Source organism: Camelus dromedarius, chromosome 21, assembly GCF_036321535.1.
Source record: "Camelus dromedarius isolate mCamDro1 chromosome 21, mCamDro1.pat, whole genome shotgun sequence".
NCBI lineage: Eukaryota > Metazoa > Chordata > Mammalia > Artiodactyla > Camelidae > Camelus > Camelus dromedarius.
This window is the reverse complement of record NC_087456.1, coordinates 30073001-30100000: the sequence shown is the minus strand read 5'-3', so window position 1 is coordinate 30100000 and position 27000 is coordinate 30073001.

The window sequence follows — 27000 nt, the reverse complement described above, 5'->3', positions numbered from 1 at the left end:
TAAATAATGGTTTACTGCATCTCCATTTCTGATATGTGTTTCTGTCATTTCACTGGTTCTTTTAATCTATTTACTTTTTTCTCTAAATTCTGTGTGTTCATTGTATCTTTTACATCACAATGATTTTTTTTCTGTAGTTCAGTCTCTGATCTAAACTTCTAATAATATAAGATGCATTCCAAAAGTATTTTTAGCTTTTTAAAATATGTCCTTACCTTGTTTTTTTTTTAATTTTTATTTTTGAGTCTCAGTCTTCCTTTAAATTCAGCTGTCTTTTTGTTAGCTCTTGCCCTTTCTTTTTTCATACAATCCATTCTCTCAAATTTCATACTATGAAAAGCAGATTCTTTCTAATATTTATTCTGTGTTCAATTTTAAATCTATTTCAAAATACAGCAGTTGCGTATTGAGAGTATGACAGTTGCACTTTCCTTTCTTTCTGTCGTAGGTTCACACCATAATCCCCATTCTGATTTTTTGTGTTATTTTTCCTGTTTCTACATCTGCGAATGATGAAAGGACTCTTCAGGACTGCTGTTTTCCCTAAACAGGCCTATGGATTTCCTTATCCTCACTTCTTAAATGTGTGTCTGCTTTAAGAATCCTCCTTACTGACAATGTATTGGAGGCTGGTAAACATACAGAGCAAACTCTCTGCTATTTTTGCAGATATGTGTTTAACATCTAGAACAGCTCCCCTGAAGAAGCCTCTATTTCTTTTCTCTCTAGAAATGTTCAGGAATAGATTTCTTTTCTGAGTAATACGAAGTAGTCTGCAGTTTTGGTTGTATCTCTTGATTTAAAAAAGTAAATGAAAACTAAACGTCCCAGAGTATGTTGGTACTAAAATGTATTCAGCTCTAATCTCTTTTCATTGTGACGATCCACATGGGAAGTGACTTTTCCTACATAAACTCCAGCTTTATTGCTAGGAATCGATTTCCTAGAAACTTATTTACTAGGGAAAGAAAGGATGCAATGGTCCTGGTGACCCTAAAAAAAATAACTAATTACAAATAATGCTGCAGTGAACTTAGGGGTATATATATCTTTTAGAATTAGTGATTTCTTATTCCTTGAAAAAATACTCAGAAGTGGAATAGCTGGATCATATGGTAATTTTTTTTTAAAACCACAAAACTCTTAGTATATACCAGTGTAGGACGGAAGAGAGCGGGGCATGGGGGTTAACGAAGTTAGATATCTGTAAGATACAGAGATGTAAAGGAATTGGGTGACTAGAATAAAATACTCTCCCATATTCCAATTCATCCTTCTTGCTCTGCTATTTCCCTGAGGGTACCTGTGATGCACTTACACTAGTTCCTGGCAAGTTGGTACACTGTCGACATTGAGACAAATAGTCTGAGACAAGACTTTTCCACTTTCTAGCAATTTCTAGCAGTAGGACCCAGGATAAGTTATTCTTCCTTTTTCAACCACAATATCCTTGTCTGTAAAATAATGCTAGTAATTTCATCTACCTTATGAGGGTTATAAATTGTCTATGAAGGTTAAATGATCTAAAACTTGTAAAATGATCAGTACTGGCACACAACACGTTTTAAATTATTATTTTTTTCTTTCTTTTGAGAACTGAGTTTTCTAGACTTTTTAAAAAGTATAGTTGATTTGCAATGTTGTGTTAGTTTCTAGTGTACAGCATAGTGACTCGGTTAAATATATATGCTCTTTTTCATTATGGCTTATTCAAGCTATTGAATATCCTTCCCTGCGCTGTACAGTGGAACCTTGCTTGCCTATTTGTATACAGTAGTTTGTATCTGCCAATCCCAAACTCCTAATTTATCCCTCTACGGCCACAAGTTTTAAATTATTTAATATTTGTTTGATATATAAATAAATATCTATCATAGTTATTCCACTCCTTTGTCAGTGATACGTGGAAAGTTAGAATCAGATTTTTCTCAGTGGTATTTAAAATCAAATATCTAACAGACACTTACTGACACATGTATTTAACAAGACTTTGGTTCCTAACATACAGTTTTTGTGTTAGATCTGTCTACATCTTTCAGATATTTACCTGATTATTTCCTAAGAAAAATTCCTGAAACACAAACCCTCTAAAATGGTTTTCATTCCTTGTTGAGTTATGGCTCATATAGAACAGCCATTGTAGCACACAAGGTAGTGATTTTTTTTTCTTTCTACTTTCTGCAGCGTATTTTTCCAAACAGAAAATTATTTCATGTGAGACAAACACAGGATGAGGCTACATACAGAGAACTGTAAATAGAACGTATGGGATCCAGAAATGTTTTACAGAGATATTCAGGTGAAAATTCAAAATAAAGACGTTCTCCAGGGAGTTCATGATATCAGTCAAAACCACTTGGTAGAATGAAATATTATTTGGCGCTCTCTTTTTCAAAAATTAAGCATACCATATATTTATCATTGGTACCAAATTCCTCTTATATCCAATTCTCTCTATTATGCCTGTAAATTCATGTGTATATAACAATATCTTTATTTAACTGGTCTAAAAAAACTTCAAAGTATCATTTCCTGAACCTGGTATGAGACAATTATGCTCAAGTTTTTCTTTTCTCTCTTAAGATCTTTGAAGCAAACTTTTCAAAATTGTTTTTGGTTTCTTTGTTTCTTAATGAAACTGCTAATGAGAGTTTTCTCTTAATAGTTGTGTAAATCCTGTTGAAGGCATATAATGTCAACTCTGTTTATTCAGATGAGTCCTATTCAATTTATTTTAAAAATCTAAAGACATTCAATTATTGATGGTGTCTATATATGCAAATCAGTTTAACTGTTCTGATAGAATTTACCAGTCATTAACCTGTTACTAAATGTGTGTTTGACTAAATTGCTCACTGAATCTCTTTTATGGGAAGCAAAATCAGGAGAGAGTTTTCACCCATTTTGTGTCCAGGACCAACTTCTTTGAATAGTTCTAGCATCCTTAATTTTTTATCGTCTTATTTTTTCTTGTAAAGATACATGAAATCGTTTAGTAATTAAGGTCACTACGAAATCCAAGAGCTGCTAGTAGAAATAGCTTATAAAGGCATGTCAACTTGTCAAGCAAAATTGGGTTTTAAAAGCTAGACACTCTAAAAGAAAAAATTTGAGGGAAAGCAGTATGTTACCACGGAGAGTGAAGATGGATATTAGAAGGCATCTCAAGATAGAACATTTTTTGGAGAACTGTCTAGACTCCAGTCAACCTCATGGGTTCACAAAATTGATCTTTTTCTAGCTTTGGACTGTTCTGATTCAGCAAAATTGACTGAATTATAGCTAAGCCAGAAGACCAATGTAGAAGGGAAAATGTAATTTTCAAAGAATTTGTGTCATTTGGCAAGGACTTTATTTACTGAAGATAAATTTTCAACCAATATTTATTAGGTTCCTACTACATGACATGCACTGGGCATGCACTTAAAAAAAGATACACAAGTTCTCTACTTTCAAGTACATTTCAAATTAACTGCAATATTGACTACTATAGTACAGAATTTCAGGAGTTTAGTGTAACATTGGAAAAAATCAGGTTATATAATTTAAGCTTTAATAAAATGAGCTGTAAGAGCTCAAAGGATATATCTCTACCACAGAGATATGCTTATAAAACCAGTTGAGTCCTTGAGCCAGGATTTTGTCCAGTATCATATTAGAGTGCTGACTGTCAATGTGATTTATTTTTTTAAGACACAAAACACATTTGAAAAGAAGATGTGGTATATATACATACAATGGACTACTACTCAGTCAGAAAAAAGGAATGAAATTTTTGCCATTTGCAGCAACATGGATTGCCTTGGGAGATATTATGCTAAATAAAATAACTCAGACAGAGAAAGAAAATTATTCTGTGATATCACTTATATGTGGTATCTAAAAAATACAGCAAACTAGTCAATATAACAAAAAAGCAGACTCACAGATATAGAGAACAAACCTGTGGTTACTAGAGAGGAGATGGAGGAGGGGCAGGGCAAGAATAAGGAAGGGGTAAGCGGTACAAATTATTGTGTATAAAATAAATAAGCAACAGGGAATATAACCAATATTTTATAATAACTGTAAATGAAGTATAACCTTTAAAAATTGTGAATCACTATTTTGTACACCTGTAACTTATATAATGTTGTACATCACCTGTACTTCAATTTAAAAAAAAAGAAAGAAAAGAAAGGTCTAGCATGTATCAAAACAAAGCACAACAAAACAATAGTCTTCCATAGCTGTGAAATGTTATTTCTTCAGCAGTACACAGTGATCCTCGTTGAATGTCTTCAAGTTCACATTTGAGTATCTGTGAGTGTTCCTGTGTGCGCCTCAAATTGGTCCTTTCAGCTCTGTTACGTTACCTGTCATTTTCTACCTTTCCTGCTCTGCTTCTTGTGTATGAAGGTGTGTCTGTTTTTCTATTGCTCCCCATGCAAAAAATAATAGCTTTACCTAGTATCCCACCAAGATATTACTGTTTGTAGTACTCTGATTTGTGAGCTGAGATGACTATTATGTAATGCCATCACGCATCACATTGAAACCACCAATTCCCAATGTCCTTGCCCACCCAACTACTGCGTGGGATGTTCAAAGCTGCAGTTAATGACTTCTGTACTTACTATTTCATGGTTTTAAATTCAACACATTTAACTCTTTCTTGTGTGTGTGTGTGTGTGTGTGTGTGTGATTACATATTTTTGTTGCTGTTCTTCCACTTCCAACTATCCCACCAACTCAAAAGCTAGAGAGCGCCATTTAGAGAATTCTATTCCATACTTTTAGTCTCCCAGACTCCTAAAAGTTAACTGTGCACCTTCAACCTCTCTATCCTGTCTCTTTCCCCTGAGGCTGCTCTGTTCTACATGTAGCATTGTAGGCTTGCACTCTGGACATTTCTGAAATCTAGCATAAATATGAATAATCTCAAACCTAGACTTTTGCTGTATGACAATTACCTAAATTTGAAAATTTTTTATAAACATATTTCAATGCTTGGAGCCATTTATCACTTATAAGTTGATTTGCTGTAACTAATATGATTTGTTACATTGATTCAAGGAAGAATGGAGCTATCCAGAGGGTATCCTCCAGGCAGTGGCTGGCTCGTGTGCAGCAATATCACCCATCATCTACAAGAAAGAGCTTTTTACTAAGAACTGGGTCAGGGTGTTTTGCTTGATTCACACATGTGGTTCTTGCCTTAATTCCAAAGTTATTTTTTTCTGAATGTATAATCAATGTTAAGCCATATCACAATGATGTAATAATAATGCAATGTCTATAAAGCATAACTTGCACTTTCTTATTCTAATCAGAATACCAAATTAAATAATTAGATAAAAATCACAACAATCTCTCAAATGAAAGCCAAAAAGATTTTCTCTGAAAACAGTTTGAAAAGTTTTTGTTTATTTGACTATATAAAGATACAAAAAATTTTCTCTAAAACTAGTATTGACAATATTTAAATATCAAATATCAAACTGGAAAGAAGTAATTGTAGCATTCCTAAAAATTATAAATATCACCAGTGCAAAAAATGCATTCTTTTTATTCTTTGTTTCTGAAATATTGGCTTGCAAATCATAGGCCCTTGACAATGTTTTTTAAGACCAACATTTAAAAAAATAACCAATATCAAAAGAAGAAAAATTAATCAAAGGATATTAACAGATAGTTCATGGGAAAAGAGAATAAAGATATCAACTACACATATTAAAGGATAATCCTTTCATCCTTTTGCACCCCCCCCCCCACACACACACCACATACAGGTGTGTGCTCATATGTGTAAAAGAAATTAGGAAATACGGCTCTCAGAGAGGATAAGGCAATTATTTTAAAGGTTTTATGGCTCCACTTTCTTTTTAATACTTACAATGACCCAAAAGGGATTCTGCCAAGGCTAGATGGGTGGAGGGGAATTTATGGAATCAGGAAACTGCTCAGAGAGCCTTCTCAGCCGTTCCTGGAAGAGGCTGTGCGTTGACCTGTGACACTGGCATCTTCGTAGCTGCTAACTCAGAGGTCTCCGCCCTTTGCCCTTCCTCTTTCCTGCAGGGATAGACACTCTTCTTTTCCTTCCATTTTGGAAATGAACTTCTTACCCAAGTATTATAAACTAGCTTACAAATGAGAAACCAAGAATCAAAGAGCTCCTCTGACCATACAGTCTGTCTTTAGAGGAGAGTTACTTAAGAAGAAAAAAAGGGTTAAGCTTAAAATAACAAAGTATATGAATTCCACTGGTGAAAACCAGTACTTGGACAATTGTGACATGTGCTTCCAGAGGAGGATTGCCTGATGATGGTTTCTGCAGTTTGCCCTAAAGCTGAAAAGAACTCTTGGTCGTAAATGTATTTTTCTTAGGTAGCATTTCCAGCCCCCGAGAGGCAATTGCTAAGAATTCCTTGCAGGTGTCTCAGAGATTACAATAAAGACACACAAGACTGCTGCTCTTAAGGAGTTGACAAAAGATGGCTAGAAAAATAATACTGGATACACCAGAAACTAATGCAATATTGTAAATCAAGTATACTTCAATTAAAAAATAGAGTTTAAAAAAGTAATACTGGAAAATGCTATCCTGCTTTGTGTGTGAACTCTGACATGTTAAATGTATCACACATACCTGTACAGTAATGATTAATGGAGATTATGCTAATAACCCTAGACCTAAATCTAAGCCTGGGGGTGGATAATTTACAGAAAACATTTCTTTACCAAAGAATGATCTGCTGAAGAAATTAAATGCCTTGATAATGTCTCAAGAAGCATGCTAGATTTTATTTCTGTGCTCTAGCATTGGACAATGTGATTATAAAAACATTTATGAAACATCATTTATGCTAACATACTAACATAACAATAATATGAGTCATTCTTTTTTTAACGTGATGAATTTTCCTTCAGAATTTGACTGAAATAATTTAATGGAAGTTTGAAAACAGGACTTTCACATGATAAAAAAAAATCTAAATAGTATTAAAAAGCATGAAAAACTTATTTTTTCAGAATTGTATTTTGCTTTATGGTCCACATGATAAAAAAATCTAAAGACTATTAAAAAGCAAGAAAATTTTATTTTTTCAGAATTGTATATTACTTTATGGTCAACAAGTGTTTGTCAGACAATGTATCAATAAGACAAACAAGTGAACAAGTAAATAAATATAGGCAGAGTAATCATACATATTATAGGTAATATTTGTTGAACACTGGTTCTAGAACTGAATAATATTCAAGAGCTCAGAAAAGGCAGGAGGTTCAGACATTTAACGGCTCTAATATTCTTCCTTGCTGTTTAAAAAAATATATTTCCTCTGGTTTCTTCACTTTTTGGTCCTTTTTCCTGCCTCCCCATCTCTGAGTGGGCATCAGCCTAGACCTCTGGGCTTTCCTTAAAAGGATCCACATTAATTACTTCTCATCAGCATTCATCATGGTGACAGCTCCTGTTAGCAGTGCTGTTTATTTTGTTCTCACCTTTTCTGCTGGGCTGTCAAATGGAGGAATTTTATGGTTCTTGAGGGAACAATCCTTCTCTATGACCAGCTGCTTTGAGAAAAAAAAAACAAGTGTTTTCTTCAGTGTTGTACTGGCTTTGGTAATTCCTTGTAAATGAAATGGCACAAATGTAGCAATTAATAGTCTCCTTTAATTGAGTTCATTTATAACAGAGCAGAGTTAAACCAACCAAAAATCCATTGAACAAAATCCTGAACTTAAACAGTATTTCAAGTGCTTTTCAAAGATGAGAAAACTTACATTGTCTTCTAAGGATCATATTCGTATATTGCTTGACCTAAACTTTAACTATTTGTGTTTAACTAAATATTTAAAGTAAAATTAATTTATTTAATTTATTATTTCAAGCTGAACCCTTTTTTTTTCTTTCTAAATAAATTTTTCTCTAAAGACAGACTGTATGGTTATTTTAAAAGAACTGTTTGATTCTTGGTTTCTCATTTGTAAGCTAGTTTATAATACTTGGGTAAGAAGTTCATTTCCAAAATGGAAGGAAAAAAGAGTGTCTATCCCTGCAGGAAAGAGGAAGGGCAAAGGGCGGAGACCTCTGAGTTAGCAGCTACGAAGATGCCAGTGTCACAGGTCAACGCACAGCCTCTTCCAGGAACGGCTGAGAAGGCTCTCTGAGCAGTTTCCTGATTCCATAAATTCCCCTCCACCCATCTAGCCTTGGCAGAATCCCTTTTGGGTCATTGTAAGTATTAAAAAGAAAGTGGAGCCATAAAACCTTTAAAATAATTGCCTTCTCCTCTCTGAGAGCCATTTTTCCAAGTCTCTTTTACGTGCACGATCGCACGCCTGTGCTGAGCCGCACCAGCTAAAGCATCCTTTGTTCCATTACAGGCACTCTGCCTTTTCCCTGGCTCTTCCAGTGCTTGTTTTTTGTTTGTTTGTTTGGTTGGTTGGTTGGTTTGTCTTTATTGTTGTGCAGTTTCATGACAAGGTGTTTAAGTGCAGAATTCTTGTTTTGTTTATCTTTTTGTTCATTTAAATGCTTGGAAGTCATTCATTTTCTGACTCTTCTTCCATTCTGGAAGTTTTGCATTCATTGTAATTCCAAAGTTGCCTTTCTACTATTCTGTCTATTCACTTCCCTTCTGGAATTCTGGATCCATACGTAATAGTCTCCTGTACTTGTTTCTCTGACGACTGACAGACTCGCTCTTTAATAGTCCCAGATCTGTGTGGGGTCTCTTCACTAACCGCCTTTCGTGATCTGCTCCCAGTCTCTCCCTCTTATGCCACTCCCAGGCCTCAGGTTACAGGCCCTAGAGATTGTCAGATGCCCTTGAAGTGAACGCTGGCTTAACTAATTGTATAATATTTGGCCTTCACATCATTGCTGGACTCTAGATTTTCTTTCAACCAGGTTCTCAAAAGTAAATTTTTAATGAACGCTTTAGTCAGCGTTGGGAGTATTTAACTTCTCCATTTCTTTAAATGAACTTCAGTCTCTAAATGTTATCTGGTCACGTTCTGAAATACCACATCTCGTTTGGTGTGTGTGTGTGCGTGCACGTGTGTGTGTGCATGCATGTGTGTCCCATTCCAAAGGATGCAGAAGCTGTGATATTCTCAAAGTGAAATCTACTTTTTACTATATTCCTTAGTAAAATTAAAATTTTCTTCTATGTCCTGCCTATGTCTTCCCAAGTTTAGTTTTAAGGACTTGACAGTTTGTTGTATAGTGAGTGTGATATTATCTTCAATTACACATTGATAGAGTTATTCTATACAGTGTTCCTAGTAGGCCCAGAATGTACGTGGCTAACTGGCTCGTAAGTTTTCCTGAGTGACCGTGTCCATCCTTTCTCACGGCCAGGTGTCCAAGGGGTATTCATGCTGCCTTGCCACCTAGCCTGCATCTCTCATGATATTCTATTTCTTTGGCGCTAGTAGAGTCTACCGGTAATTTGACACGTCACACCAAAGTCTTCTTTTTGGATATTTTAAATTGCACTTTTGAGAGAAGTAGATCTAAGGATGAACACGTGTCTGTTATTGCCAGTATCCAGGTGGTGTTTCATTTGACAATTCTAAGAAAATACAAATTATGTATATAGATAAAGAAGAGAGCATAATAGATGAGAGACACACGTTTCTATGATAATCACCCATTTGACAAATTCTACTCTCGTCCTTCGTGAAATTTTGTTATGTGAGTTCACAAAATGATTTTTATTGATTAATTCTTTCATTTTGCTTAAGCTAATTTAAATTTATTTCTGTTGCTTGAAGATGGGTACTTTAGAAAAATCTGTGCTTTTAAGAAAATGATCTATTTGGTCATTGTAATAAAAATAAAGAAAATGCTCACCCAAATTCTCCACACCTACACTCATTGTTCTTCTCACAATAAGAAATATGAACAATGCATGCAGTGTTCAGCATCACTTACTCTGCCCCTGATCAGTTTATTGCCTCTTGGCTCCTCTTGGCTTTCTTTGTCCTGCTTTGCTGTGCTTGAAGTGGGCCTTGTAACTATTCTCCTTTGCAAACTGGCGCGATGTCAGGCTCTGCGCATAGAAGGTGCCAGAAGGACACTGAAAGACAGCTGGGCATGGTTTTTCTCTTCTGGTTCCATCATTTGTTACCAATGATTCATTTTTTTAGAAAAAAATTATATTATTAATCAATATTTTAAAGTCTTGGATGACTTGAAAGTCTGAATCATCTGTGGACGTATTTATTTTTATCTTGATTATTAGCCATATTTTCTGGACTTTTTGTAGGTCCAATGATTTTGTTTTTAATGGTTACTTGACATTTTGTATCACAACATTACCGAGCCTCCTTCAGACGTTATCTTTTCTCCACTAGGGGATAGCTGATTGCCCCAGTCGGTTGGGCATGGAGCCAAGACTCGGCTAGACTTCTAGTCTGGTAAGACTTACTGTACTTTGGATTTATTCCCTTTCCTTGAATGTGACCCTGTTGGGTTTTTGCTTGAGAACAGGCTGGCTCTGGATCTGCAGAGCCCTGAGAGACCATGAAGCCCAGGTCTTCCCCTGAGCAAATTCTTAATCTCTTACCCTTTACCCCTGGCTTAAAACAGTGGCAGAAGTCTCAAGGGGCTGCCTGCTAATGTGTTTGAGGCAGCCACCTCCTCATAGTCTGTCTCTCAAACACTGTAAAGCTAAAAAGATTTCATGCCGACTTATGAGATCAGACTGCCCTGGAAATCAACCAGAAAATAAGGAAGCCCAGAGTGGCATTTAAGTTTCCTTCCATTTTCAATTCACCACAAGGGTCCAATGAAACACCGCTGTTCTCTCTCCCACAGCTTTGGCCCCTTTACTGGGGGCAAACTGGTACCTCAGCTCATGCTGACAATCAACAAATACTTCCTAGGGGAGAAAACGGCCAGCAGTCACCTGGGAAGAACCCTGTTCACCACAGATTTCATATATGGTGAAACATAATTTGTATACTTTATCTGTCTTTCCTTACTAATTTTTGTGGAGGTGGTGGAAACGGACAATCTACTGTATGCAATCTGAAAGTGAAAGATTAAAAATTTTGTTTTTTTCTTTATTGTATTGTATACATATATTTATATACATGTGTATATAATTAAGTGTACACTTTTGAAAACTTTTGGCAATTGTATATGGTCTTGTAACCATCACCACAACTGAGGTTTCCATCTCCCTAAAATGTTTTCCTCCGCCTCATGAAAGATGGTTCCCTTGGTATATTTTGGCTTAGATTTTCTCTTAGTGATAATTTTGTCTTCTTATGTAATTTTTTCCTCAGTGCTATCTACTCTGATTTCATAACTCTGTATATTTCTAGTCTAAGTTTTTAAATTTCTGACTTGCAATGTCCTGTCATATCTTTGATTGTTTATTTAATTATAATTAATTAATTTTGAAGTACCATGTTATAAATGTCCTCCCCTTTGGGGCTGGATTTTGAGTAGTGTTTTTAGTAGCTCATTAGTATTATCTCCTGTTTTACTCTTATTGTATCTTTCTATGGTTGATGCCTGCCCTTTCCCATTCATTTTGATTTGTGCTATTTTGCTTTCCTGGATCAACAATTACAAGTATTTTTAAAGAGAGGTCAACATTCTAGATACCCTTTCTCATTGGTAGTTCAATGCAGTTTCTTAAATACATGACACCATTTTTTTGATTGAGATGTTTTGGTGAATCTACTGATTTTGTGATGGGACACTTACTTTTCATGTTCTGATTTATTCTCCTTTTGTTTTTCACCATCAAGCCTCTAAGTGCTGCCTTACTCTTCCAAGTTTCTCTCCTCTCCCTCAAAAGTAGTGTCTTCTAAACACTATTGTGCCTGTGAACACACTTACCACATGAAGTCTTTAGATCCCTTAGTAGTTAGCACTCTGGTCCACTGGCTCTCAGACCACTTCTCAACATTTCCTCTCTCTCGGGGTCAAAACTCTTGCTTCTGCAGGTGATACTACTCATATATCCACCATTAGGACTCTGCTGTATTTTTCTTATTTTTACTTATTTACTTAATTTTTCCTGACTCTATGTAGTGATGTGGAATTCAGTGTAGGCTCTGTTGTTTTCAAATATTATTTACATATATTGTACTAGGGTTCTCCAGGGAACAGAACCAGTAGGATATTGACATAGATGGATAAATAGATCTATAGATAGATGGATAAATAGATAGATCTATAGATAGATGGATAAGGGGGGATTTATTACAAGAATTTGCTTACATGACTATGGAGGCTGAGATAAGCCATGATCTTGCTATCTGCAGGCTGGAGAACCAGAAAAAATGGTGACATAATTAGGTCCAAGTCTAAAGAAAGACGTGAGAAACAAGGGAGCTGCTGGTGGAAGTCCCAGAGTCCAAAGACCAAGAACCAGGAACTCCAATGCCAGAGGGCAAGAGAACATAGATGTTCCAGCTCAAAAATAAAGATAGAGAATTCACCCCTCCGTTGCCTTTTTGTTCCAGTCAGGCCATCAACGGTTTTGTTAGGTAGTTAGATAAGTGGGGGCACCGGGCAGACGGGTGGAGGGGAGGGGGAGGGTCTGGGAGATGGCGCTGTGCCCGCCTCCAGCACAGAGGGGCCTCGCTGCCTCTAAATGAGCGCCAGCAAGAAGCCGGCTAAGACCCCACAGCCACAGCTGTGCGGTAGCGGAAGGAGCCGACCCAGACACAAACCAGAGTTCGCTGTGTTATAATCACCATCGTGGCTTAGGCCCCTCGTGCGGGTTTTCTGTGTGGACGCCACGGGTGAGGACGTGCTTAAAGGGACTAAATACGACTAAGCGTTCCGGGGACACGAGCCACCAATCAACCGAAAACCCACCACTAAGCGAGGATCTAAGAGGAAGGGGAGACAAGAACACCGCGAGTCCCCCTTGAGTCAGCCCGCCTCTTGTTCTTGGAGGTATATTCTTTTTCTAAATAAACCTTTTAAAATCTCTTTGCGACACAACGCTTTCTGTCTCCCTTTTATAAACCTCATCTTTCAGGTAAGACAGGAACTGTTGCCCTTTGGGTAACAGTTTGGATGAGGCCTCCCCTCACATTGGTAGATCTTCTTTACTCAGTCTAGTGATTCAGACGTTGACCTCCTCTGGAAACGTCCCCACAGACACCCCCGGAAAGAGCACTTACCAGCGATCTAGATGCCCCTTGGCCCAGCCCAGCCGACACCTGCCATCAACCAGCACATGGAGATAAACACACATTTTGAAGACGTCTGCCTCCTAGTTTTGTTAGGAATGATTTTTGGGAAAAGGCGGGAGATTCGTTTAGACAAATTCCATATTTTTGAACCATTTCCTTTGTTTTATTTGCATGTTTGGCAGTTTATGCCTTTACCTGACAAACCAGCTCTGACCTCATTTTGACTTCTCTCTTCCACAGTATTGCTGACGTTCAGGCCACCCACCAAAATATATAAACTCATTGTAGCCCCAGAATCTTTGTATGTCTTATTGCTTCTGCCTGAATGCTCCGACCCTAGATCTTCATGTACTTAAATCCTTCTCATCATCCAGATCTTTGTTCAAATGTCACCCTTTCTGTTTAGCCAAATGGGCCCCCATTTCTCAATTTTTTCTACTTATTCCTTCCCTAAAACTACTCTCTCTCCTTTTCTTCTGAACACTTGCCACTCTTTAAAAATACATTGTGTATACCTTTGTCTATATATTTACAGCCTGTCTTCTCCAATACAGTGCAGCTCAGTGGGAGCAGATACCAGCTCTAATTGTCTTCCCAGCCCCCAGAATCATGCCTACACATAGTAGATTTGTAGCACATACTTGTTGAATAAATAGTTTTGTCAAATTTGATTTGATTTTTTTTTAGCCTATTTATGTAAGGTAGTTCTCTGAAAAAAAAAAATGCATTATTTCACCAGAAAGCTGTGTCAACACTGCATTCCATTTTGGTTTATCACATCAGAAGGATGCTGTGTTCTGGAAGGAGGATGGCCAGATTGAATCGAAACTTTGAATTATGATACAATTTATAATTTTGGTTCAGACATCACCTGAAAGTTATTTCAACTTCAGTCATTATCAGTAAAAAAGTGTTTTGTGTCCTTCCGACCTATGTGTAAGTTCAGAGGGAGACTTCCTGGCCAAAAAGCATTTCTTGTGATGTAGGGGTTCTACAGTTCCTCTGCGTGATTTCCCTCTACGTGCAACTTTCACTCTGCAGGGAATATTATTTACCCAATATTCTTTACTCTGCCACAAAGCTGTACGCACTTTCAGGAAGCTCACTAACAAAGTATAAACATAACATTTATCATTTCACAAATGTTGTGCTTTTCTTTGAAACCCTTTCTCTTTAAACTACAACAAATCTTCGTCTTTAAAGGTCCATAACAAAGGAAAAGAAAACTGAAAATGAGAAAGTTGTGCAACCCTCTAGGTGCTCTTCCTTTGAGCTCTGTTGGGTTCTCAATTTTCCTAAGATGTTTCGACCAAAGGAAGAAGAAGCAATTTTGACTGCCCCTACTCTGAGTGGCATCCCTGGGGCAGAGTCCCTTAAATAAAGGGAGACAGAGAGAGGGAGCACACTGGCCATGGCATGCTCAAGTCTACACCGTCGGCACTATGCATTTTCATTTGTCATTTCTGAGAACAGCATTCTGCAAAGTCCGTATGCTACCCTGTAGGGTCACTATACAGATATTACACAGCTAAGAAAATTCGGAACTACTAAAGGACAATAGCTTGGACAATAATTATTACTTGAGAAATTTAATAAGGAAAAATGTAGAAAATGTACATTAGTCAACGTAGATGGATATAATTAGCAATTTGTGCATGAGCCTCCTAATCGACTACTGTCAACATTATTGGGTGATGTAGTTCATATATTAACTAAATACACATGTATTTCATTGTAAACCACCACTAGTAGAAAATCCGAGGAGCCAAAAGGACACACAGTATATTAGCTCCCTCGGTAATTGTCATGACAGGATTTTTACATATAAAAGTATAAAAAGAAAACTAAAGTCACTCACCATTTCTAACATTCAAATACAATAACAATGAGAAGTTTTATGTCAAAGGCTGGAATACAACCAGATAACGTGACCATGTCTTCCTCCTCGAACTATTTTCCTGGTATTTTTCTGACATCTCAGTTTTCCAGTGCTCCTAGCCCTTTCATCAGAATTCCCAATTAATCCGATGCTCTTATTGTGACTTTGTGCGTTCTGACCTCTTGCAGTTTGTTCATGTCATTTCCTTTATATTGAGAGTTATAAGCTATCAGCCTTTTTTTTTCCCCTTGACTAACTCAGTAACCTCCTGTAACAGACGATTAATGAAACTTTATAGTGATGTCTAGTCTTCCATAAAAGGGTTGAAGACTATGTAAAGTAATGAAATATGTATTGGATACTAAACACCCTTTCATTCTACTTGTGGCAGTCCTGGTGAGCTTAGCTGCATAAAATGGGCACCACTAGGCAAAGTATGTCCCGCCATGAGAGATACCCAACCATGATGGAGTCCACATGAACAGAAAGACACACATATATTTTTTAAGGATAAAATCATGACTCTCAAAAAAATGTAAAGTGGAACACACTTTAAAGTTTTTATTAGTGTTTTTTTCCCCCACAGGGTATCCCTCTACAGAACAGAACAGATCACTTCTCTGCCTATAGAAAAGAATGATTTTGCATTGCTATCATACAAATTACATACAAATTACAAAGCTATAAAAATAGTTCCCATAAAATCAGAACGAGGTAACCTGGGAGGGTGTGCTACACACAATGCATAGATTTCCATCAAAGCACAAATTTTCACCCGCAAATATAAGAGGAATAATAGTAAGACAATGTAGTTAATTCTGACAGATTAAAGACGGAGTAAAACAGATTTCTCAGAGGTTGCTCAGAGGTTCCACATTTGGAAGGCACATGATTAGTATGTCTAGGATGACATAGAGTTCTGGTTTACTATGTGGAAACTTTCATACTTAACTTGGGTTTGGATCACCAATTTGAGAAAAGCAAAAAAGCATTTTCTGTTTTGTCTGTGAACAGATGAGATGAGATGAGGGGACGACTGAGGCAATCACTCTACATTAAGAATCAAAGAGGGTGTACGTTCACATAAACTATTAGGAAATTCACCCTTGGCCTGTGGCCCAGAGCACATGCCCAGAATTTTACAGAACCTTTTCTTTGGAATTGTTGCCTCCTGTTTTGGCTTTCATGGGTGTTTGCCCCAATCTGTTTGATGGAATTAGTCCAATTCTGAGTAAAAGCGAGGAGGCTGACTTCACATTTATTGTTTAATCGCCTCACAGTTCCTCATCCCTTTGGTGGTGGACGTCTGGCCTGCAGGTGCCAACAGGGAAAGGGAGATCACATTCTCTCCAAATAACACCATGTTCTAAACGACAACTGATGTTATGAGGCTATTCAAGCTAACCTATGAAAAGCATAAAAAGGCAATCAAGTTAGCTTGCTAACATTTATAGTAATATTCTTTTCAGAAGACTGAGAAGCTGACTCCTCAGTATATTAATGCACAATTCTGACAAGGAACATGCAAATACTGAAATGTATACTTTCCGAAAGATCAAGGCGTATAGATTAAGGTCCTCATAGTTTGTACTTAGGATTACTTTAAAATTTTTAAAAATTATAGTCTAAAGAAAGATAGTTATTTCTACTTAGCCATGTGTGTTATCATTTCTAGTGTATTTCATCTGCATCGTTCACAGGGTATAATGTTTATCTGTATCTTCCCATTGGTGTAATTCTTTATTTTAGCAAAATAAAACCATCAATCAATACCACTATAATATAAATGCAATTACATAATGCTATTTGAAGTTTGGTTACTTTTCCTAAGCAATATTCCATAAGATCCATTTTTTCCCTCTTGCACATTTGTATATAAGTTTTTTTTTTACTAGACTTACAGAAATGTCTTAAAAATAATTGTCTCTCTTTATGATATTTGTTCTAATACTCTTCTTGAAGATTAAAAATGCAACTCATTCTTTTCTTTTATTCCCATTGTGGTGGTTCCATTGCCTAAAATTGGATATTATCCAAAAAAGCATCTAATGAAATGCCTAAAGGTAACAATATATTTGAATGATTAGGATAATGTCGGATACAAACATAAAAGTGCACTCATGTTACACAAGCCAAGTTTTTTTTTTTCTTTCTGCTCCGTGCATTCTTTATAATTTTAAAATTTGTTTTTCAAAGGACAGTCTTCAAATTTTTTTAAATTTAGGCTTTAAAGGCCCCCTTCTTATTTGATGAGTAATGGTAGTATTATATCCATATGAATACCTCTTTGCAATGCAGAGATATATGTTCTGTAACCCTTACCTACTTAAGACTCTCCAAAGAGTGACATATCTAATGACTCTGTTGTTCCTTAGGGATATTCTCGTCTTCAACCACAAGTATTTAATCCATTAATGAATATGCTAAGATAACAAAACTATACACCTGACTAAATTTTATGAGACTGTATTTCTGTTTAAGATTATCTATCAAACAATAAAATATTTCAAATAATTATGAAAATAATTTTATGCATTGTCTTTTATTAGAAGAAGAGTTCCCTATTTTATGAATGAAACAAAAATAAATGGAAGTATCATGTTATCTTTTATTTGTTCAACTCTCTGGAATAGGTTTTGCAGTGATTTTAAAAATAATTTAAAGATGCATTTTATTTAATACATTTTTATTTTATTAAGAATTTTATTTTGTTCTATCCAATGTTGACAGTTTTGTGAACAAAATGCTAAAACATTCATTGTCTTTTCAATACTATTGTGCTATTTATAATAAATAAAGTTATAGTAAGGGACTACGGAGAAAGTATTTTTATCTTTCTCCCCAGTTAGAGCTTTCTATGCAAATTTTACTGAAACTTGGGACCTGAACTAATAAATAAGTCTTGAAAATTAAATTATGACTGACTAAGTAGAGAATTCTAGATAGAGATTTACCTCCAGAGATGTCTACGATTCAAGGGGGATAAGACATAAGACCACAGAGGTATCCCAGAGGTTCTAAAGCTTGGAGACAGTAGTTTGATCTTCTGCCTAGAAACATGCATTTATAGTCCAGGATTCTTTCCTTTTGAACTTCCAAGAGAATTGTTTATATTAGGAGCAAAAGGTTTCTCTTCATCTTTAAGGAAGAGAGGAGGGGACAGCTGACCCACTGCTATATAATCCCCTAGATTTGTATTTTCTAGGTCTTGTCTACAGCACAGGCTCTGGTGCATGTGGATGTTCTGCTATCTTGTTCTCAATATGTTGCCCTGAAAGGGAAGCGGGCTGTGAAGAACGAGCATGGTTATTGGGTGTAAGTGAGTAAAGATCTGCTTTTCTCCAGAAACCATGTTTGCATTCAGGAAGATATTAATAAATACAGACATTAAAAACTTTGCACACAGTCATCCTAAACAGATTATTATTTTAATATATAATGGTTATGGAATGAATGTTTGTTTTCCCTGCAAACTACATGTTAAAACTCTACCCTCCAATGTGATGGTGTTAGGAAGTGGGGCCTTTGGGAGGTCATCAGACTTAGATGAGGTCATAAGAGTGCAGCCTTTACGGTTGGGATTATTGCCTTTATAAGATTCGTGATAGAGCATGTTTCCTCTGCTCTGCTCTCTACCACGTGAGGGTACATGAGAAGGCAGCCATCTGCAAGTCAGAAGAGGGCTCTCCCCAGAACTCAGCGATGCTGGCACCCTGATTTTGTGTATTAGGCAGCAAGTTTGGGGTATTTTGTTATAACAACCCTGATTAATACTCATCATTAAATCCCTGAACAAAATATTTCCAAGTCTCTAGTTAATACTTAAATGTTCTACTGCTAACTTGTCTTTGAAACCATAGGAGTGATTATATTTAAACATCTATTAGATCTCAAAAAAAAAAAAAAAAGCCTGCAACAGCATGATTCCTGCTCAATAAAACCAAAGTTCCGTGGGCATTCATGAATTGCTGAAGAATTTTTACATATAACAGAGTAACTTTCAGAGCTTCCAGAAAAGGATGGATGTATTTTAAAATATTAATTAAGCTGATAAAATGTGTCAATGATTTTTGGTGTTCCTGAGCCTCAGCGGGTCTCTCACAGTTCCCCATCGTTTCAAGGTCAATTTCTTGCAGCTCACAGTTCCGCCACTGTCAGAAAGCAGGCAGGGTTCAGCGCAACACTATACCTGTTGCTCTTACTGAGTTCTTCTTTTGTAAGGGCAGAAACCATTACCATTCTTCCCACGTGGCCACATACCAGAAGTCAAAAAGATAAGGTTAAACTGAATTAACACACATAGGCTCAGAGAAAAATCAACCATCATAACTAAGGCTTGAGGCAGATTTTCATAAGAGAGATTTTACTACTAGTTAGTACTGTATATTACGGACAAATTCAACTAAAGTTGTTAAGATAGAAGAAATAGATATTTGAGAGATTCTTTTGGAGTTTATATGGTACCGATTTATTTTTTTAACCAGTGGCTGTAAATTCAAACAAGTTTTAAGTAAGACAATCCAAGTGTTCCCTAAGAATTTTTTTAAAAATCAGTATTTTGAAGGCCAGTTTTCAAAAGTAACAGTAGAAATGGTAATATAAAATTTAAAACATAGATGCAAAGACACTTCAGCTAGAAGTGTCCCTGGATACACAAAGGTTACAGAAATCTGCATTTGTGATTCGGAGACCATGTGTGGTTGGGTGATAGATTTCCTCAAGCAAGAGTCTGATTCTTTACACTGCATGTGAATTTCTGTATTCCAAACTGTCTCTTCCATAAATTTGACCTGCTGCATCTTTTGATGCTGAAAGAATGAGAGCTGTAATAACTACCTCAAAGACAACACAGCCTTCCCTGGAATTACTGCCAAAACCATAGGACACACCATTGGATCTAGGCTTGCGGTTCCAGGGGCATTATCACTCTCAAAGGAAGAAGCCGTTGATCCACACTAAGTCACCTCAGGTGAATTTTCTAATGAGGTGACAATGTAGATGCAGCGCCTGTTCTGAGCGCGACACGGGGCACAAAGTGCAGACTGGGGACGACGTCCGACAGTGGCATTGTAAGGAGAGCAGACGGCTAAGAAAACACAATTTCTACAATCATTTCAGACTTGTGACTTTTAAGTCTATTTGGCATGATTATGTAAATTTAATTCCTGGGATGTTCATTGGGAAAACCACGCCAATATTTTCCATTCTCTGAAATAATCTACCAGTTAGATCACAGACAGGTGAAGGTTCACCACGGCATAAAGTAGAAAAAATTTTGCCTCTGCAGTCTGCTATGTGAATGTCACAACTGACTGTCGACGTAGAACTTTTAGACATTTAGCCCCGATTCAGTGCATTGCTCAGTAAAAGAACTCTGTGCATCATATGCTTGTTTTATTTATCATTAAAATATACTTTCATTGCAAAATATATGCATCAGCTTGCATATGGGAATAGACACAACGTTTTAAAGCTGAACTTTCTATCAGTCAAGGTAAAAGATAAATTGTATCCTGAAAATAGTTTTCCAGATAAGGGGCTTAAAAATTCTCTTTATAAATATTGGTCTCAGTACAGGATGATCAAATTTGTAACTTGTGAATCTTAACTCATCTTCCTATTTGCTATATGTGAAAACTGTACATTTTAATCAACATGTTAAATATGAATTTATAATATATTATATATTTATATTACACAGTATACTATATTAATATATTTACATATATGATATAAATACATTCATTAAAATATATTTTATAATATATAATGTAATAAGGTGCATTTATCAGTACTTTTGTTGATTTTTTTTGTTCTTAACTCTTCATTGGGATTCCTTTGCCTTACGATGCCTTGTTTGCCTGAAACTGATATTCTGCCTTGCAAACATTTTTGCTCATTTCAAAACTTGGTTTGCTCTGCCTCCTTTAATACACACTTTTTCTTATTACACTGTATTCATTTTTCTACTTTGCCACATCCCTGGGTTTATTTATCAGTAACTGTCATTTAAAAAATATATGTATATATAGAGTGTGTGTGGGTTCTATTAAAGAAAAAACTAAAAGACACTAAATATTTCAGGGAGCGAGACTACTAGTTACTGTCAGAAGGATCTGTGGCATAGAATATGGGCTTTCTTACCCAAAATCACACCTGAAGAAATGATGGAAGCAAGAAGAGAACATGGGTTCAAGAAACTAATAGAAACAATGAAGCACACACCCCGATGAGGTGTGGTGACCGGGGCGTGTGGGGGCTGCAGGGCTGCATGTGGGACCAGAGGGCAGCTGGGTGAAGCCCTGGGATCAGGTTGAAGAAAGGCTTTCAAAAATTGGCTCTTGCTTCATCTCCAGTGCTTTGGGACATCGACTGCCTTTCCTTTTGCAGCAGAAATCAGCAGCGACAGCTGGTGGTGGTGTCCACAGGTTAGCAAGGCAGGACAAAAGTTTTGGTGCAGTAAAGAGTTGAGCGTAAAACATGCTCACTGTCCGGAACTTTGGCTTCTTGAGCTGTCACTTCCCCCTTCCTCTCAGGGTAAGTTATTCCCAGGAAATGGCTTCTGCAGAGGCTGCTACTCCGTAACAAATGAAAGGTGAAACCAAGACCAAAGAGGGTCACCTGACAGCTCGGGGTATGGAGGGGGTAGTACTGAGGGGAGGACACAAGGGGGAGGGGTCACACTGGACCGGGGGTGCCTGGGGCCGTCACTTCTCTTCAGACTCATGGAGCACAGCCTGTTGCTGGACCAATCTCCTTATCTACCAAGAGTGCACAAACTCATAGACCGAAACTAAATATCTAAAGAGCATGAATCCTTTAAAGACATATAATACACTAAAGAACGTATTCCCACAGAAAGGGACTTATTTGAAGAGAAAGACAAATAAGATTATTTCTTAAAAGGGTGTAAGGTGGAATACTAGCAACAGAAGACAAAAGTAAGAAATAAAAAGACCGAAGGGTTGGACGTAAAGGGAGCTTAGAAGTTGCCCTTCTGTTCCTACAACAGGTGAAAAGCTGAGCAGGCTGAAAAATCCTCAGCTCATCTTGCTTCTGTGAGAGGGGAGGATGCAGGGCAAATCACGGACACCGAGATTCGAGAGGTAGACAAATCCATGGAATCATGGCTTTTTTGTTGGGGAGGAGATAATTAAATTTGTTTGTTTGTTTAGATGGAGGTACTGAGGATTGAACCTAGGACCTGGTGCGTGCTAAGACTATATTCTACCACTGAGCACACCCTCCCCACAAGGGAGTCATGGCTTAACGGGACAGAGTGATGTTAGCTGAAACTGTGTTAAAGGAACCAGAAAAAAAAACTTCATCAAATTTAGAGCAGAAGTCAATGAGACTGATAGCACATACTAACTAATATATATAAAACAGATAAACAACAAGTTCATACTGTATAGACAGGAGACTGTCCTATAGTAACTTATGGTGGAAAAGAATATGAAAACGAATACATGTTATGTTCATGTATGACTGAAGCATTATGCTGTACACCAAAATCTGATACAACATTGTAAACTGACTATAGTTCAATAATACACACACAAACACACACACACACACACACACACACACACACACACACACACAAAGAAGTCGATGAGATTGAGAACAGGAACAGGAAGCCTTACTTGATTCTAAAGGGGAAATAATATTTTATAAAATGCTTAATATTTTCTATCTCTTATTAACAAATAATACAGTGATATTCTTGCTGATGATCAATTAGTTTTCTCCGTGGTTTTCATAATATATCTTGAACTTGGTACTAACATATGTATTTCAACTGTACAGTGAAGGCAGGCTTTCATCCTGATAGAAACCAGCTAACCAACTATGATTTGCCTAATTAGTATAACAGTGAAGACTGGATTTCTTAATTGGGTTATGTGAAGGAATCATATCATTATTAACAAATATTGCATTGGCAAATGTAAATTAGGAAGCAGAGTATTCCAGTTTTCATTACCCTTTCTGAATACGTAAGATTAAATACATGTCTCTAGGTGAAAAAATAACAGATGTAATTAATAGTCAGTTGATAATACTTGGTAAATCATCTTTGGTTTACTTCCCAGAAACTGGGATGTGAATGATTCTGTTGGCACACTAACAATTCTGCTTTTTGCCAGTCAGTTGATTTTCAAATCTTTCCTTTCAACAAATTGAAGGAGGATACTATTTGTCAGCTAGTATCTCACAAAAAAAAAAAAGTATTAATCACTATAGAATTTTGCACATAATTTTTAAAAATTCAAATAACTCAGTGACAATTCTATAACAAAACTAATATACCCTCTTCCATTTAGTTAAATGAACAAAATATTTAACACTGAAAATTAATTTTGTTTAAAAAGAAGTTAATTGCTCAGTTCAGTCTATCAGTGTGTAATATTCATGAATGGGTATATTACGGGCCAGGAGTATCCATCTCATTAAGAGGCATATTTTAATAGAATTATAATTTTTGTTAAATAAAATTTATCTCAATCTTGTAACATTTATTATTATGTAATATATTTATATTTTGTCTGTAATAAAATCATTATTTTGATCAATTACTACTACTAATAATTACAAGATAACTGAATGTGGAAAAAATTGGGGGTTTTACGTCCAATGGAAGAATAATTAAGTTTCAACTTATGTACTATTTTGCACAGAATATAATAGAAGGTGAGTAATATTCTGATAGGTTCATAATTAGAAATTTGAGTCCAGTGAAAAAAAGGAGTTATGATGACAGCTGTACAATCATAGCAGTGTTCAGATTCCACTGGATATGTTTAAAGGTATTGCAACAATTTTTATTGTGCCAGTATAGTAAAATGATGTTGTACATTATAATAAAACAATTCTATGACTAGTGACAGCTTTTGTCCCAGACTCTCTTTCCAAATGCATCTGTGTATCGAGTAGCTTTGGAAGATAGAGATAGTATCTCCCTTGGGGACAGAGTTCACATTGGCGTCCTGAGCAGTATAATAAAGACAGTATCTTCCTCTAGAGCAAAGATTGGGCAGATTTGCCAGCCTTCACTGGGGGTTTCCTATTGTCACCGTTTCTTAGCTGTCTGTGTAACAGCCACCAGAGCCCACACCTGCCCTGCTCCTATAAGATTTACAAACTTGAAGCTTGAGCTTTCTGCTCAGCCAAGAGGAACAACAATCTTTGTCAATGACTCAGGAGTCCCATGTTTTCTGCCAGTGTCCGTAAGACTGTGCCAGCTTGCAAACAGGGTAAAATATTAGACCCTTTGAAGTTCTTGACAGATATATTTATATTACTTAAAAGAAGCAAAAGTATATACCCTTTACAAATATTTATTCAAATGCAATGAAATGTTTGGATCAGTATACAAACATGCATACTCAAAATGTGAAGACTATTGCCACAAATTTAATTTATTTGTCTTATAATTGCTTGCCACATTAGTAGATTTTAACCTGTAGGAAGATAGGGATCTTGTCTGGATTTTTTTTTCTTATTGCTGTACCCCTAGTCACTGCCTGCATGCACATAGTCAGTGTTCCAAGAATCTATGTTGAGTCAATGACTACTTTAATCAGTCTGCATTATTTAAAAAAAATTTAAAAGCCAATATTTTAGAGATTTAGAATTTTCATCTGTGAAAGACATAGGGAAAACTTAAGACTTATGCATACAAATTGTGTAAATTCATGTAAAATTCAGTGAAATGATAGACTGAACTTTTGGTGGTGCCATTTTTCATGAACTTGCACAAAACACTAGCAGCCGTTTTACTTAAGGAGATATTTTGGGTTTCAAAAATGTTGAGATGAGTATGACTGACTGATCTGTTGCAAAGAATCAGAGTTTATTTAACTATGATGTGTAGCCATCTTGAAAACTTGATGGGGCTCCAATCTTTTTTCATAGTTTATTTTTCTAAGATTTTCGTTTCCATTTTTGTTTTCTAAAAAGCCATGTAATTTCACCTATTTTGTAAAGATAAGTTTAGAACGAATGCATACCATATAAATAAACACAATGGCAAATAGAATCTAAGAAATTATATTTTTATATAGGATGGATGATAATTAGGTAGTTTTAATCAGAGAGAAAATCTGTATTCACAAAACATTCTGAGTTGAGTTGCAAAAAAGAGTAAACAGTAAAAAAGAATTCCACTTTTCTCTGCTTAGTAAACACAGTAATTAATACCTCCTGCAGAATAACCTGTAAATTCACAGTCTCAGTGGTTAGAAAACCATTATAAACCTAAGAGAGAAAAAAACTGACCAAATTTAACAGTAAAGGAAACAAACATAATACTGACTTTATTAGCAAATATAACCCCTACATCGATCTTCTTCCTGGCATCTAGTGATATAGTTAAGAAAGCACATTTGCAAATGTATTTGGCATTTTTGTATATCTATCTCTTTATTGATATTTAAACATAATTATTCTTAGAATCAAAATAGTTTTAAAAGTTTTGCTCATCAATCAAAGTGGAAATTAGGGAGAAGGCTAAAAGCCTACGATAAATAGTAGCTCAAATTGTATCTATAAATCATGGCTAAGAAAGAAAGGATTGAATGCTCCTGGAAACAAGAGTTTTTTATCCTCAGCGAGTCCCTGCAGGGGACACCTCAACATACACTTGATGTGGATACTGAATCCTTTCTGTGAACAAGTGAATTATTTTATTCCCTTGGCTGTCACCTGCAGAAATATGTAAACACAAAATCACAAGCAACTTATGCAGCACAATTGAGAACTTAAAAAGTGTTAAGTATAGAATATAGATAGCATGAAAATCAGGTAAAATTATTTAAATTTCTCACTTCTCTTGTTCCTTTTTCAGATTCATTAATAAATGGCCTTGCCCCTTTGGGTTCACTGCCTCTACACAGCTCTGTGGACAGATGGCTACGTATTTCACTCTTGTTTTATGCATTTAGAAGAAAATAGAGTTGCTTTGACACCATAAGATCACATTAACCAAATAATTGGGATCGAAAACTCCTTATGAAAAAATAAAGACGGTTACTATGCTATTACCCTGTGCAATGAGCTCAAGTATTTTCTCACATTTCTCTTTTCAGTCACAGTGATTCATAAATTTGTTTCTGCCATAGCAGGAAAGTTATCTAACAAATATTTGGGGACATTGAGATAAAAAGCTTAAACTTCAGCAAGAATCCAAGGAATAGCTTTAGGGAGCACCTGCATAATTACAATCTCATCAACAGTGCCAACGAGCCCAGAAAACCTGAAAATTGAAGAGAAAAATGTACTTCTATGCAAATTCACTAGATTGCTGTTCTTAAATCCTTTCTTAAAAGAAATTCAAGATGCAGCTTCTAAAATTTGTTCAAAGTAGCTTAGATATTTCTGGTGGACTGGTGGGAGCAGCAACAAAAAAGCGGCCTTAAATGAACATAAATTTCAGGTACATTGAAAGCAATGAGTTAGCTTTTGAGGGGAATGATAACTTTAAGAAGGAAGGCTTCGGGCAAAGTACCAATGGTAATATCTTCTGAAGTAAAATTTAATACGTCGAACAGATCATTTTTTAATATGTTCTTCTCCAGGCTGCAAGGTTATTTTGAAATGTATTTATGAAATGAAAAATATTAATAATGGTTACAAAAGATATTCACATACTGAAAATTTTCCTTGATTAAAATTTATATGTGTAAACTGGCCATTAAAATATGCTACAGTACAAAAGGACGAAAGTAATAGGATAATATTTTAAATAACATTAATGTAATTTTTTTCCTTTTAAATGGACTTTATGTTTTAGAGCAGTTTAAGGTTCACAGCAAAACTGAGCAGGAAGTCCAGAGAGTTCTTGCATGGCCCCCGCCCTGCTTCAAACACCCACAGCCTCCCCCACGACCAACATCCCGCACTGCAGTGATATATTCGTCACAACTCATGAACCTGCCTGGACACAGCATCATCGCCCAACGCCCACAGTT